Source organism: Bufo gargarizans, chromosome 2, assembly GCF_014858855.1.
Source record: "Bufo gargarizans isolate SCDJY-AF-19 chromosome 2, ASM1485885v1, whole genome shotgun sequence".
Classification (NCBI taxonomy): Eukaryota; Metazoa; Chordata; class Amphibia; order Anura; family Bufonidae; genus Bufo; species Bufo gargarizans.
In genome coordinates, this window is record NC_058081.1 from 98,970,674 (window position 1) to 98,988,097 (window position 17,424).

Consider the following 17,424-nt stretch of genomic DNA (forward strand, 5'->3'; position numbering starts at 1 on the left):
GGGCGAGTTATTTAGTGTCCGTTCAAGCACATTTCTTGTTCTGGGTTGAAATACAATTCCCAATTTAGCAATTTCATAATTTAGTGGTTTCTGCTATATCAGAGCTATTTGAAATCTATCCCTAAAAGGGTATATAATATTCAAGGTGCACATTGGGTCATTCAGAATAACTTCACACACACCCGCTACTGTGTATTTCCAAGTCTAATTCTGGCACTAAACCCATACCTGTCACCCAGCGCCTAAATACTAGGCCTCAAATTTATATCCCGCTAAATCTGTCCTTAGTGCTGTAGCTGGGCGAGTTATTTAGTGTCCGTTCAAGCACATTTCTTGTTCTGGGTTGAAATACAATTCCCAATTTAGCAATTTCATAATTTACTGGTTTCTGCTATATCAGAGCTATTTGAAATCTATCCCTAAAAGGGTATATAATATTCAAGGTGCACATTGGGTCATTCAGAATAACTTCACACACACCCGCTACTGTGTATTTCCAAGTCTAATTCTGGCACTAAACCCATACCTGTCACCCAGCGCCTAAATACTAGGCCTCAAATTTATATCCCGCTAAATCTGTCCTTAGTGCTGTAGCTGGGCGAGTTATTTAGTGTCCGTTCAAGCACATTTCTTGTTCTGGGTTGAAATACAATTCCCAATTTAGCAATTTCATAATTTAGTGGTTTCTGCTATATCAGAGCTATTTGAAATCTATCCCTAAAAGGGTATATAATATTCAAGGTGCACATTGGGTCATTCAGAATAACTTCACACACACCCGCTACTGTGTATTTCCAAGTCTAATTCTGGCACTAAACCCATACCTGTCACCCAGCGCCTAAATACTAGGCCTCAAATTTATATCCCGCTAAATCTGTCCTTAGTGCTGTAGCTGGGCGAGTTATTTAGTGTCCGTTCAAGCACATTTCTTGTTCTGGGTTGAAATACAATTCCCAATTTAGCAATTTCATAATTTAGTGGTTTCTGCTATATCAGAGCTATTTGAAATCTATCCCTAAAAGGGTATATAATATTCAAGGTGCACATTGGGTCATTCAGAATAACTTCACACACACCCGCTACTGTGTATTTCCAAGTCTAATTCTGGCACTAAACCCATACCTGTCACCCAGCGCCTAAATACTAGGCCTCAAATTTATATCCAGCTAAATCTGTCCCTAGTGCTGTAGCTGGGCGAGTTATTTAGTGTCCGTTCAAGCACATTTCTTGTTCTGGGTTGAAATACAATTCCCAATTTAGCAATTTCATAATTTAGTGGTTTCTGCTATATCAGAGCTATTTGAAATCTATCCCTAAAAGGGTATATAATATTCAAGGTGCACATTGGGTCATTCAGAATAACTTCACACACACCCGCTACTGTGTATTTCCAAGTCTAATTCTGGCACTAAACCCATACCTGTCACCCAGCGCCTAAATACTAGGCCTCAAATTTATATCCCGCTAAATCTGTCCTTAGTGCTGTAGCTGGGCGAGTTATTTAGTGTCCGTTCAAGCACATTTCTTGTTCTGGGTTGAAATACAATTCCCAATTTAGCAATTTCATAATTTAGTGGTTTCTGCTATATCAGAGCTATTTGAAATCTATCCCTAAAAGGGTATATAATATTCAAGGTGCACATTGGGTCATTCAGAATAACTTCACACACACCCGCTACTGTGTATTTCCAAGTCTAATTCTGGCACTAAACCCATACCTGTCACCCAGCGCCTAAATACTAGGCCTCAAATTTATATCCCGCTAAATCTGTCCTTAGTGCTGTAGCTGGGCGAGTTATTTAGTGTCCGTTCAAGCACATTTCTTGTTCTGGGTTGAAATACAATTCCCAATTTAGCAATTTCATAATTTAGTGGTTTCTGCTATATCAGAGCTATTTGAAATCTATCCCTAAAAGGGTATATAATATTCAAGGTGCACATTGGGTCATTCAGAATAACTTCACACACACCCGCTACTGTGTATTTCCAAGTCTAATTCTGGCACTAAACCCATACCTGTCACCCAGCGCCTAAATACTAGGCCTCAAATTTATATCCAGCTAAATCTGTCCCTAGTGCTGTAGCTGGGCGAGTTATTTAGTGTCCGTTCAAGCACATTTCTTGTTCTGGGTTGAAATACAATTCCCAATTTAGCAATTTCATAATTTAGTGGTTTCTGCTATATCAGAGCTATTTGAAATCTATCCCTAAAAGGGTATATAATATTCAAGGTGCACATTGGGTCATTCAGAATAACTTCACACACACCCGCTACTGTGTATTTCCAAGTCTAATTCTGGCACTAAACCCATACCTGTCACCCAGCGCCTAAATACTAGGCCTCAAATTTATATCCCGCTAAATCTGTCCTTAGTGCTGTAGCTGGGCGAGTTATTTAGTGTCCGTTCAAGCACATTTCTTGTTCTGGGTTGAAATACAATTCCCAATTTAGCAATTTCATAATTTAGTGGTTTCTGCTATATCAGAGCTATTTGAAATCTATCCCTAAAAGGGTATATAATATTCAAGGTGCACATTGGGTCATTCAGAATAACTTCACACACACCCGCTACTGTGTATTTCCAAGTCTAATTCTGGCACTAAACCCATACCTGTCACCCAGCGCCTAAATACTAGGCCTCAAATTTATATCCCGCTAAATCTGTCCTTAGTGCTGTAGCTGGGCGAGTTATTTAGTGTCCGTTCAAGCACATTTCTTGTTCTGGGTTGAAATACAATTCCCAATTTAGCAATTTCATAATTTAGTGGTTTCTGCTATATCAGAGCTATTTGAAATCTATCCCTAAAAGGGTATATAATATTCAAGGTGCACATTGGGTCATTCAGAATAACTTCACACACACCCGCTACTGTGTATTTCCAAGTCTAATTCTGGCACTAAACCCATACCTGTCACCCAGCGCCTAAATACTAGGCCTCAAATTTATATCCCGCTAAATCTGTCCTTAGTGCTGTAGCTGGGCGAGTTATTTAGTGTCCGTTCAAGCACATTTCTTGTTCTGGGTTGAAATACAATTCCCAATTTAGCAATTTCATAATTTAGTGGTTTCTGCTATATCAGAGCTATTTGAAATCTATCCCTAAAAGGGTATATAATATTCAAGGTGCACATTGGGTCATTCAGAATAACTTCACACACACCCGCTACTGTGTATTTCCAAGTCTAATTCTGGCACTAAACCCATACCTGTCACCCAGCGCCTAAATACTAGGCCTCAAATTTATATCCCGCTAAATCTGTCCCTAGTGCTGTAGCTGGGCGAGTTATTTAGTGTCCGTTCAAGCACATTTCTTGTTCTGGGTTGAAATACAATTCCCAATTTAGCAATTTCATAATTTAGTGGTTTCTGCTATATCAGAGCTATTTGAAATCTATCCCTAAAAGGGTATATAATATTCAAGGTGCACATAGGGTCATTCAGAATAACTTCACACACCCGCTACTGTGCATTTCCAAATCTAATTCTGTCACTAAACCCATACCTGTCACCCAGCGCCTAAATACTAGGCCTCAAATTTATATCCCGCTAAATCTGTCCCTAGTGCTGTAGCTGGGCGAGTTATTTAGTGTCCGTTCAAGCACATTTCTTGTTCTGGGTTGAAATACAATTCCCAATTTAGCAATTTCATAATTTAGTGGTTTCTGCTATATCAGAGCTATTTGAAATCTATCCCTAAAAGGGTATATAATATTCAAGGTGCACATAGGGTCATTCAGAATAACTTCACACACCCGCTACTGTGCATTTCCAAATCTAATTCTGTCACTAAACCCATACCTGTCACCCAGCGCCTAAATACTAGGCCTCAAATTTATATCCCGCTAAATCTCTCGTTACCGCTGTCCTGTTGTGGCTGGGAAAGTTATTTAGTGTCCGTCAAAGCACATTTTTTGTTCTGGGTTGAAATACAATTCCCAATTTAGCAATTTCATAATTTAGTCGTTTCTGCTATATCATAGCTATTTGAAATCTATCCCTAAAAGGGTAGATCATATTGAAGGTGCACATAGGGTCATTCAGAATAACTTCACACACACGCTTCTGTGCATTTCCAAGTCTAATTCTGTCACTAAATCCATACCGGTCACCCAGCGCCTAAATACTAGGCCTCAAATTTATATCCCGCTGAATTTGAATACAATACATTGGGCCAAATAATATATTTGTTGTTGTGGTGAACCATAACAATGAGAAAAACATCTAGTAAGGGACGCGGACGTGGACATGGTCGTGGTGGTGTTAGTGGACCCTCTGGTGCTGGGAGAGGACGTGGCCGTTCTGCCACATCCACACGTCCTAGTGTACCAACTACCTCAGGTCCCAGTAGCCGCCAGAATTTACAGCGATATATGGTGGGGCCCAATGCCGTTCTAAGGATGGTAAGGCCTGAGCAGGTACAGGCATTAGTCAATTGGGTGGCCGACAGTGGATCCAGCACGTTCACATTATCTCCCACCCAGTCTTCTGCAGAAAGCGCACAGATGGCGCCTGAAAACCAACCCCATCAGTCTGTCACATCACCCCCATGCATACCAGGGAAACTGTCTCAGCCTCAAGTTATGCAGCAGTCTCTTATGCTGTTTGAAGACTCCGCTGGCAGGGTTTCCCAAGGGCATCCACCTAGCCCTTCCCCAGCGGTGAAAGACATAGAATGCACTGACGCACAACCACTTATGTTTCCTGATGATGAGGACATGGGAATACCACCTCAGCATGTCTCTGATGATGACGAAACACAGGTGCCAACTGCTGCGTCTTTCTGCAGTGTGCAGACTGAACAGGAGGTCAGGGATCAAGACTGGGTGGAAGACGATGCAGGGGACGATGAGGTCCTAGACCCCACATGGAATGAAGGTCGTGCCACTGACTTTCACAGTTCGGAGGAAGAGGCAGTGGTGAGACCGAGCCAACAGCGTAGCAAAAGAGGGAGCAGTGGGCAAAAGCAGAACACCCGCCGCCAAGAGACTCCGCCTGCTACTGACCGCCGCCATCTGGGACCGAGCACCCCAAAGGCAGCTTCAAGGAGTTCCCTGGCATGGCACTTCTTCAAACAATGTGCTGACGACAAGACCCGAGTGGTTTGCACGCTGTGCCATCAGAGCCTGAAGCGAGGCATTAACGTTCTGAACCTGAGCACAACCTGCATGACCAGGCACCTGCATGCAAAGCATGAACTGCAGTGGAGTAAACACCTTAAAACCAAGGAAGTCACTCAGGCTCCCCCTGCTACCTCTTCTGCTGCTGCCGCCTCGGCCTATTCTGCTGCTGCCGCCTCGGCCTCTTCCTCCGCCTCTGGAGGAACGTTGGCACCTGCCGCCCAGCAAACAGGGGATGTACCACCAACACCACCACCACCACCTCCGTCACCAAGCGTCTCAACCATGTCACACGCCAGCGTTCAGCTCTCCATCTCACAAACATTTGATAGAAAGCGTAAATTCCCACCTAGCCACCCTCGATCCCTGGCCCTGAATGCCAGCATTTCTAAACTACTGGCCTATGAAATGCTGTCATTTAGGCTGGTGGACACAGACAGCTTCAAACAGCTCATGTCGCTTGCTGTCCCACAGTATGTTGTTCCCAGCCGGCACTACTTCTCCAAGAGAGCCGTGCCTTCCCTGCACAACCAAGTATCCGATAAAATCAAGTGTGCACTGCGCAACGCCATCTGTGGCAAGGTCCACCTAACCACAGATACGTGGACCAGTAAGCACGGCCAGGGACGCTATATCTCCCTAACTGCACACTGGGTAAATGTAGTGGCAGCTGGGCCCCAGGCGGAGAGCTGTTTGGCGCACGTCCTTCCGCCGCCAAGGATCGCAGGGCAACATTCTTTGCCTCCTGTTGCCACCTCCTCCTTCTCGGCTTCCTCCTCCTCTTCTTCCACCTGCTCATCCAGTCAGCCACACACCTTCACCACCAACTTCAGCACAGCCCGGGGTAAACGTCAGCAGGCCATTCTGAAACTCATATGTTTGGGGGACAGGCCCCACACCGCACAGGAGTTGTGGCGGGGTATAGAACAACAGACCGACGAGTGGTTGCTGCCGGTGAGCCTCAAGCCCGGCCTGGTGGTGTGTGATAATGGGCGAAATCTCGTTGCAGCTCTGGGACTAGCCAATTTGACGCACATCCCTTGCTTGGCGCATGTGCTGAATTTGGTGGTGCAGAAGTTCATTCACAACTACCCCGACATGTCAGAGCTGCTGCATAAAGTGCGGGCCGTCTGTTCGCGCTTCCGGCGTTCACATCCTGCTGCTGCTCGCCTGTCTGCGCTACAGCGTAAATTCGGCCTTCCCGCTCACCGCCTCATATGCGACGTGCCCACCAGGTGGAACTCCACCTTGCACATGCTGGACAGACTGTGCGAGCAGCAGCAGGCCATAGTGGAGTTTCAGCTGCAGCACGCACGGGTCAGTCGCACTACAGAACAGCACCACTTCACCACCAATGACTGGGCCTCCATGCGAGACCTGTGTGCCCTGTTGCGCTGTTTCGAGTACTCCACCAACATGGCCAGTGGCGATGACACCGTTATCAGCGTTACAATACCACTTCTATGTCTCCTTGAGAAAACACTTAGGGCGATGATGGAAGAGGAGGTGGCCCAGGAGGAGGAGGAGGAGGAGGAGGAAGAGGGGTCATTTTTAGCACTTTCAGGCCAGTCTCTTCGAAGTGACTCAGAGGGAGGTTTTTGGCAACAGCAGAGGCCAGGTACAAATGTGGCCAGCCAGGGCCCACTACTGGAGGACGAGGAGGACGAGGATGAGGAGGAGGTGGAGGAGGATGAGGATGAAGCATGGTCACAGCGGGGTGGCACCCAACGCAGCTCGGGTCCATCACTGGTGCGTGGCTGGGGGGAAAGGCAGGACGATGACGATACGCCTCCCACAGAGGACAGCTTGTCCTTACCCCTGGGCAGCCTGGCACACATGAGCGACTACATGCTGCAGTGCCTGCGCAACGACAGCAGAGTTGCCCACATTTTAACCTGTGCGGACTACTGGGTTGCCACCCTGCTGGATCCACGCTACAAAGACAATGTGCCCACCTTACTTCCTGCACTGGAGCGTGATAGGAAGATGCGCGAGTACAAGCGCACGTTGGTAGACGCGCTACTGAGAGCATTCCCAAATGTCACAGGGGAACAAGTGGAAGCCCAAGGCCAAGGCAGAGGAGGAGCAAGAGGTCGCCAAGGCAGCTGTGTCACGGCCAGCTCCTCTGAGGGCAGGGTTAGCATGGCAGAGATGTGGGAAAACTTTTGTCAACACGCCACAGCTAACTGCACCCACCACCTGATACGCAACGTGTTAGCAGGAGGCAACATTTCACTAACATGGTGGAACAGTACGTGTGCACACCCCTCCACGTACTGACTGATGGTTCGGCCCCATTCAACTTCTGGGTCTCTAAATTGTCCACGTGGCCAGAGCTAGCCTTTTATGCCTTGGAGGTGCTGGCCTGCCCGGCAGCCAGCGTTTTGTCTGAACGTGTATTCAGCACGGCAGGGGGCGTCATTACAGACAAACGCAGCCGCCTGTCTACAGCCAATGTGGACAAGCTGACGTTCATAAAAATGAACCAGGCATGGATCCCACAGGACCTGTCCGTCCCTTGTCCAGATTAGACATTAACTACCTCCCCATAACCATATATTATTGGACTCCAGGGCACTTCCTCATTCAATCCTATTTTTATTTTCATTTTACCATTATATTGCGAGGCTACCCAAAGTTGAATGAACCTCTCCTCTGCCTGTGTGCTAGGCCTAAATATATGCCAATGGACTGTTGCAGTGGTGGCTGACGTGAAGCCTCATTCTCTGCTATGACATGCAGACTGATTCTCTGCTGACATGAAGAAAGACTCTCTGTTACGGGACCTCCCTCCTCTGCCTGGGTGCTGGGCCTAAATATATGCCAATGGACTGTTGCAGTGGTGGCTGACATGAAGCCTGATTCTCTGCTATGACATGCAGACTAATTCTCTGCTGACATGAAGCCAGATTGTCTGTTACGGGACCTCTCTCCTCTGCCTGGGTGCTGGGCCTAAATTTATGACAATGGACTGTTGCAGTGGTGGCTGACGTGAAGCCTGATTCTCTGCTATGACATGCAGACTGATTCTCTGCTGACATGAAGCCAGATTGTCTGTTACGGGACCTCTCTGCTCTGCCTGTGTGCTAGGCCTAAATATATGCCAATGGACTGTTGCAGTGGTGGCTGACGTGAAGCCTCATTCTCTGCTATGACATGCAGACTGATTCTCTGCTGACATGAAGCCAGATTGTCTGTTACGGGACCTCTCTGCTCTGCCTGTGTGCTAGGCCTAAATATATGCCAATGGACTGTTGCAGTGGTGGGTGACGTGAAGCCTCATTCTCTGCTATGACATGCAGACTGATTCTCTGCTGACATGAAGCCAGATTCTCTGTTACGGGACCTCTCTCCTCTGCCTGTGTGTGTGCTGGGCCTAAATATATGCCAATGGACTGTTGCAGTGGTGGCTGACGTGAAGCCTGATTCTCTGCTATGACATGCAGACTGATTCTCTGCTGACATGAAGCCAGATTGTCTGTTACGGGACCTCTCTCCTCTGCCTGTGTGTGTGCTGGGCCTAAATATATGCCAATGGACTGTTGCAGTGGTGGCTGACGTGAAGCCTCATTCTCTGCTATGACATGCAGACTAATTCTCTGCTGACATGAAGACAGATTCTCTGTTACGGGACCTCTCTCCTCTGCCTGGGTGCCGGGGCCTAAATATCTGAGAATGGACTGTTCCAGTGGTGGGTGACGGGAAGCCAGATTCTCTGCTATGGAACCTCTCTCCAATTGATTTTGGTTAATTTTTATTTATTTAATTTTTATTTTAATTCATTTCCCTATCCACATTTGTTTGCAGGGGATTTACCTACATGTTGCTGCCTTTTGCAGCCCTCTAGCTCTTTCCTGGGCTGTTTTACAGCCTTTTTAGTGCCGAAAAGTTCGGGTCCCCATTGACTTCAATGGGGTTCGGGTTCGGGACGAAGTTCGGATCGGGTTCGGATCCCGAACCCGAACATTTCCGGGATGTTCGGCCGAACTTCTCGAACCCGAACATCCAGGTGTTCGCTCAACTCTAATTGTAGGTAGTAGTGATAAAAAATAGGTGGATATAAAAAATAGAGGGGAAACAGACAAATGAGAAGGAATTACAGGTCCCCAGTCAGGATAAGTGATCTTAATACCAATGTGGGCTGAATAAAAAGACTATATATACAGTAAAAGTGCATATAAAAGGTATTTAAGCGAACACAGCAATAAAATAGTCAGTACTCACTTCGCTGGGGGTAGTCATCAGGATAAACTCATGACACCTGTGACTACTTCGCGGAAGCCGAGGGATCTCCCACCAGGTCTGCATTCAGCTCTCTGTGCGGCCCAAAAAATGTATGTGTTCTGCCCATTTTGTGCATAATAAATGTATGTAATGTGATGTAAAGATTATACTGCAATGTTATGTTTGACGTTGCTGCCATCTAGTGGTCAAATTTAGTTACTACTTTGCCAGAACTTTACAGGAAGTGTATTTTTCTCTGCGTCAGAGGCAGTAACCTTTAACCTGGAACTGCATTTCCTCCATTAAATGACTGCTTCTGGATCTAGCAGACTGCATGCAGAGGAGATCTTGATTTATTCCTGGATTAATGATGGAATTGTCTGTGAGTAGGGTTCATCCCGAACTTTAGGGTTTTCGGCACCCGGATCCGAACCCGAACATTTACGTAAAAGTTTGGGTTCGGTGTTCGGCGATTTTGATGGCGCTTTTTGAAAGGCTGCAAAGCACCCAATCAACAAGCGTCATACTACTTGCCCCAAAAGGCCATCACAGCCATACCTACTATTGGCATGGCTGTGATTGGCCAACTGCAGCATGTGACCCAGCCTCTATTTAAGCTGGAGTCACGTAGCGCAGTGGTGGCTGACGTGAAGCCTGATTCTCTGCTATGACATGCAGACTGATTCTCTGCTGACATGAAGCCAGATTGTCTGTTACGGGACCTCCCTCCTCTGCCTGTGTGTGCTGGGCCTAAATATATGCCAATGGACTGTTGCAGTGGTGGCTGACGTGAAGCCTCATTCTCTGCTATGACATGCAGACTAATTCTCTGCTGACATGAAGACAGATTCTCTGTTACGGGACCTCTCTCCTCTGCCTGGGTGCCGGGGCCTAAATATCTGAGAATGGACTGTTCCAGTGGTGGGTGACGGGAAGCCAGATTCTCTGCTATGGAACCTCTCTCCAATTGATTTTGGTTAATTTTTATTTATTTAATTTTTATTTTAATTCATTTCCCTATCCACATTTGTTTGCAGGGGATTTACCTACATGTTGCTGCCTTTTGCAGCCCTCTAGCTCTTTCCTGGGCTGTTTTACAGCCTTTTTAGTGCCGAAAAGTTCGGGTCCCCATTGACTTCAATGGGGTTCGGGTTCGGGACGAAGTTCGGATCGGGTTCGGATCCCGAACCCGAACATTTCCGGGATGTTCGGCCGAACTTCTCGAACCCGAACATCCAGGTGTTCGCTCAACTCTAATTGTAGGTAGTAGTGATAAAAAATAGGTGGATATAAAAAATAGAGGGGAAACAGACAAATGAGAAGGAATTACAGGTCCCCAGTCAGGATAAGTGATCTTAATACCAATGTGGGCTGAATAAAAAGACTATATATACAGTAAAAGTGCATATAAAAGGTATTTAAGCGAACACAGCAATAAAATAGTCAGTACTCACTTCGCTGGGGGTAGTCATCAGGATAAACTCATGACACCTGTGACTACTTCGCGGAAGCCGAGGGATCTCCCACCAGGTCTGCATTCAGCTCTCTGTGCGGCCCAAAAAATGTATGTGTTCTGCCCATTTTGTGCATAATAAATGTATGTAATGTGATGTAAAGATTATACTGCAATGTTATGTTTGACGTTGCTGCCATCTAGTGGTCAAATTTAGTTACTACTTTGCCAGAACTTTACAGGAAGTGTATTTTTCTCTGCGTCAGAGGCAGTAACCTTTAACCTGGAACTGCATTTCCTCCATTAAATGACTGCTTCTGGATCTAGCAGACTGCATGCAGAGGAGATCTTGATTTATTCCTGGATTAATGATGGAATTGTCTGTGAGTAGGGTTCATCCCGAACTTTAGGGTTTTCGGCACCCGGATCCGAACCCGAACATTTACGTAAAAGTTTGGGTTCGGTGTTCGGCGATTTTGATGGCGCTTTTTGAAAGGCTGCAAAGCACCCAATCAACAAGCGTCATACTACTTGCCCCAAAAGGCCATCACAGCCATGCCTACTATTGGCATGGCTGTGATTGGCCAACTGCAGCATGTGACCCAGCCTCTATTTAAGCTGGAGTCACGTAGCGCCGGCCGTCACTCTGCTCGGATTAGTGTAGGGATTGGCTGCATCTGCTGTGAGGGAGAGATCAGGGAGGAATCTTATTAATAACTGCTTCTTTACTCAGCGATCTACAGCAAATGTGTTTTGTGGGTGCAGTGCACAATTGTTTAAGCCTGCCCTGAGCCAACTACTACTGAAAACGAACTTTTTTTCCTTCAGTAAGTCAATAACAATACATAATCGGCAGCCATTTTATGCAACAATAGTGCACCAGCACAGGATATCTGCATGTCTGCAAGTCCAGAAATACTGCTTTGAGACACTTGGGTAAAAAAAAAACTTTTTTTCATATAGTGCACATTTAGGATTATCGCTGCATAAGTGACTGTGAAATTTAGGCCATAAATACTGCTTTCTCAAACTGGGGCATACTGGGGCGAAAAAAAAACCCATCTGTCTCATATAGTGCACATCTAGGATTATAGGTGCATAAGTAAGTGTGAAATTTAGGCCAGAAATACGTCTTTTTGCTTCCTGGAGCATACTGGGGTAAAAAAAAATACTTTTTTTCATATAGTGCACATCTAGGATTATCGCTGCATAAGTGACTGTGAAATTTATGCCACAAATACGGCTTTCTCAAACTGGGGCATACTGGGGCGAAAAAAAACCCCATCTGTTTCATATAGTGCACATCTAGGATTATAGGTGCATAAGTGAGTGTCACATTTAGGCCACAAATACGGCTTTTTGCTTACTGCGGTTAAAAAATCCTCTGATATACTGCATATCTGGGATTAGACGTGCATAAGTGACTGTAAAATTTAGGCCACAAATACGGCTTTTTGCTTACTGGGGCATACTGGGGTGAAAAAAAAATCTGTTTCATATAGTGCACATCGGGGATTAGACGTGCATAAGTGAGTGTCCCATTTAGGTTACAAATACGGCTTTTTGCTTACTGGGGTTAATAAAACCCTCTGATATACTGCACATCTGGGATTAGACGTGCATAAGTGAGTGTCACATTTAGGCCGCAAATACGGCTTTTTGCTTACTGGGGTTAAAAAAAACCTCTGATATACTGCACATCTGGGATTAGACTTGCATAAGTGAGTGTCACATTTAGGCTACAAATACGGCTTTTTGCTTACTAAGGTTAAAAAACCTCTGATATACTGCAAATCTGGGATTAGACATGCATAAGTGACTGTAAGGTTTAGGCCACAAATACGGCTTTTTGCTTACTGGAGCATACTGGGGTGAAACAAAACCCATCTGTTTCATATAGTGCACATCTAAGATTATAGGTGCATAAGTGAGTGTCACATTTAGGCCAGAAATACAGCTTTTTGCTTACTGGGGTTAAAAAACCCTCTGATATACTGCACATCTGGGATTAGACGTGCATAAGTGACTGTGAAATTTAGGCCACAAATACAGCTTTTTGCTTACTGCGGCATACTGGGGTGAAAAAGCCACAAATACAGCTTTTTGCTTACTGGGGTTAAAAAAAACCTCTGGTATAGTGCACATCTGGGATTAGACGTGCATAAGTGAGTCTCACATTTAGGCCACAAATACAGCTTTTTGCTTACTGGGGTTAAAAAGAAACTCTGATATACACTGCATATCTGGGATTAGACGTGCATAAGTGAGTGTCACATTTAGGAAACAAATACGGCTTTTTGCTTACTGAGGTTAAAAAACCCTTTGATATACTGTACATATGGGATTAGACGTGCATAAGTTACTGTGAAATTTAGGCCACAAATACCGCTGTCATATAGAGTTAAAAAAACAATTTGAGTGCAATACTCTACATCAGGATTTTTATTGGCGTTTCATTATTTTTAACAGACTTAACCACTTTTTACTTTGCTTGGTGAACGCTAACTATGAGGCAAACATCTAATAAGGGATGCGGTCATGGTCGTGGTGGTGGTGTTGGTGGAGCCTCTAGTGCAGGGAGAGGACGTGGCCGTTCTGCCACAGCTACACGTCCTACTGAACCTACTACCTCAGGTCCCAGTAGCCACCAGAATCTACAGCGATATTTGGTCGGGCCTAATGCCGTTCTAAGGATGGTAAGGCCTGAGCAAGTACAGGCGAAAGTCAATTAGGTGGCCGACAGTGGATCCAGCACGTTCACATTATCTCCCACCCAGTCTTCTGCAAAAAGCGCACAGGTGGCGCCTGAAACCCATGCGCATCAGTCTGTCATATCACCCCCGTGCATATCGGGGAACCTGTCTGAGCCTCAAGTTATGCAGCAGTCTCTTATGCTGTTTGAAGACTCTGCTGGCAGGGTTTCCCAAGGGCATCCACCTAGCCCTTCCCCAGGGGTGGAAGACATAGAATGCACTGACGCACAACCACTTATGTTTCCTGATGAGGACATGGGAATACCACCTCAGCATGTCTCTGATGATGACGAAACACAGGTGCCAACTGCTGCGTCTTTCTGCAGTGTGCAGACGGAAAAGGAGGTCAGGGAGGAAGACTGGGTGGAAGACGATACAGGGGATGATGAGGTCCTAGACCTCACATGGAATGAAGGTCGTGCCACTGACTTTCACAGTTCGGAGGTAGCGGCAGTGGTGAGACCGAGCCAACAGCGTAGCAAAAGAGGGAGCAGGGTGCAAAAGCAGAGCAGCCGTTGCCAAAACTGTTCGCCTGCTACTGGCCATCGTCACCATGGACCGAGCACACCAAAGGCAGCTTCAAGGAGTTCCCTGGCATGGCACTTCTTCACACATTGTGCTGACGACAAGACCTGAGTGGTTTGCACGCTGAGCCATCAGAGCCTGAAGCGAGGCATTAACGTTCTGAACGTTAGCACAACCTGCATGACCAGGCATCTACATGCGAGACACAGGCTGCAGTGGAGTAAGCACCTTCAAAACCAAGAAAGGGCTCAGGCCCCTTCTGCTCCCTCTTCTGTGCTGCCTCGGCCTCTTCCTCCGCCTCTGTAGGAACGTTGGCACCTGCCGCCCAGAAAACAGCGTCTCCACCATGTCACACGGAAGCATTCAGCTCTCCATCTCACAAACCTTGAAGAGAAAGCGTTTTTTTCCCACCTAGCCACCCTCGATCCCTGGCCCTGAATGCCAGCATTTCTAAACTACTGGCCTTTGAAATGCTGTCATTCAGGCTGGTGGAGATGGACAGCTTCAAACAGCTCATGTCGCTTGCTGTCCCACAGTACGTCGTTCCCAGCTGCCACTACTTCTGCAGGATAGCCGTGCATTCTCTGCACAACCAAGTATCAGATAAAATCAAGTGTGCACTGTGCAACGCCATCTGTGGCAAGGTCCACCTAACCACAGATACGTGGACCAGTAAGCACGGCCAGGGATGCTATATCTCCCTAACTGCACACTGGGTAAATGTAGTGGCGGCTGGGCCCCAGGCGGAGAGCTGTTTGGCGCACGTCCTTCCGCCACCAAGGATCGCAGGGCTTCATTCTTTGCCTCCTGTTGCCTCCTCTTCCTACTCGGCTTCCTCCTCCTCTTCTACCACCTCCTCATCCGGTCAGCGACAGACTTTCACCACCAACTTCAGCACAGCCAGGGGTAAACATCAGCAGGCCGTTCTGAAACTGATGTGTTTGGGGGACAGGCCCGACACCGCGCAGGAGTTGTGGCGTGGTATAGAACAAAAGACTGACGAGTGGTTGCTGCCAGTGAGCCTCAAGCCCGGCCTGGTGGAGTGCGATAATGGGCGAAATCTCGTTGCAGCTCTGGGACTAGCTGGTTTGACGCACATCCCTTGCCTGGCGCATGTGCTGAATTTGGTGGTGCAGAAATTAATTCACAACTACCCCGACATGTCAGAGCTGCTGCATAAAGTGAGGGCCGTCTGTGCGCTTCCGGCGTTCTCATCCTGCCGCTGCTCGGCTGTCTGCTCTACAGCGTAACTTTGGCCTTCCCGCTCACCGCCTCATACGCGACGTGCCCACCAGGTGGAACTCCATCTTGCACATGCTGGAGAGACTGTGCGAGCAGCAGCAGGCCATAGTGGAGTTTCAGCTGCAGCACGCACGGGTCAGTCACACTGCGGAACAGCACCACTTCACCACCAATGAATGGGCCTCCATGCGATACCTGTGTGCCCTGTTGCGCTGTTTCGAGTACTCCACCAACATGGCCAGTGGCAATGACACCATTATCAGCGTTACAATACCACTTTTATGTCTTCTTGACAAAACACTTAAGGAGATGATGGAAGAGGATGTGGCCCAGGTAGAGGAGGAGGAAGAGGGGGCATTGCTAACACTTTCAGGCCAGTCTTTTAGAAGTGGCTCAGAGGGAGCATTTTTGCAACAGCAGAGGCCAGGTACAAATTTGGCCAGCCAGGGCCCACTACTGGAGGACGAGGAGGAGGAGGATGAGGAGGAGGATGGGGATGAAGCATGTTCACAGCGGGGTGGCATCCAACGTAGCTCGGGCCCATCACTGGTGCGTGGCTGGGGGGATACGGAGGACGCAGACGATACGCCTCCCACAGAGAACGGCTTGTCCTTACCTCTGGGCAGCCTGGCACACATGAGCAACTACATGCTGCAGTGCCTGCGCAACGACAGCAGAGTTGACCACATTTTAACGTGTGCTGACTACTGGGTGGCCACCCTGCTGGATCCCCGTTACAAAGACAATGTGCCGTCCTTAATTTCCTCACTGGAGCGTGATCAGAAGATGCACGACTACAGGCGCACGCTGGTAGACGTGCTCCTGAGAGCATTCCCGACTGACGCCGGGGGACAAGTGGAAGCACAAGGTGAAGGCAGGGGAGGAGGAAGAGGTCGCCAACGCAGCCAGTGTACTCTCTGAACGTGTATTTAGCACGGCAGGAGGCGTCATTACAGACAGACGCAGCCGCCTGTCCACAGCCAACGTGGACAAGCTCACGTTCATTAAAATGAACCAGGCCTGGATCCCACAAGACTTGTCTGTACCTTGTGCAGAATAGACAATTCTAACAGACTCAACCATCCATCCTTGTACTCAAGTGCACTTATTCCATTTTTTTTCATTTTTTATATGTCCCAATATTTTGGGGATACCCCTATGTAAAAATACAAAATAACACACATCTGTGTTGGCTACCTTCGCTGCAAATTCCACCTAGACCGCCACGTGAGCCTACACGGCCACATCCACCCACTCACCGTCTCCTCAACCCCTTTCTCCTACATCATTCCTATTTTTTTTTAAGGTCTTTTATGTTTTTTTAATTAATTTCCCTATCCACATTTGTTTCCAAAACATTTGCCATGCTCTTAAGCACATTTTGCTGCCTTTTGCAGCCCTCTAGCTCTTTCCAGGGCTATTTTAGAGCCATTTTAGTGGCCAAAAGTTCAGGTCCCCATTGACTTCAATGTGGTTCGGGTTCAAGTTCAGGTCAAGTTCGGGTCCCTAACCCGAACTTTTTTTTCAAGTTCGGCCTAACCTACCGAACCCGAACAGCCAGGTGTCCGCTCAACTCTAAAAATAACAAGTGATTATGTGGCTGGAGGTACATTAGGTGGTCACCGTATAACAATTTTACTGTTTGCCAGTGAGATTACAAGCCCCAAAAATGATGCATTCACCGTACAGAAAAGATCAAGTGATTATGTGGCTGGAGATATATTAGACGGTCATTGGATATCAATTTTACTGCAGGCCAGTGGAGTACAGGCCCCAAACATTAGAAATTCACCGGACAGAAAACATCAAGTGATTATGTGGCTGGATGTTTATTAGATGGTCAGTGGATAACAATTTTACTGCAGGCAAGTGGAGTACAAGACCCAAACATTAGGCATTCACCGTACAGAAAAGAACAAGTGATTATGTGGCTGGAGGTACATTAGGCGGTCACCGTATAACAATTTTACTGTTGGCTGGTTAGATTACAGGCCCCAAAAAGTATGCATTCACCGTACAGGAAATATAAAGTGATTATGTGGCTGGAGGTATATTAGACGGTCAGTGGATAACAATTTTACTGCAGGCCAGTGGAGTACAGGCCCCAA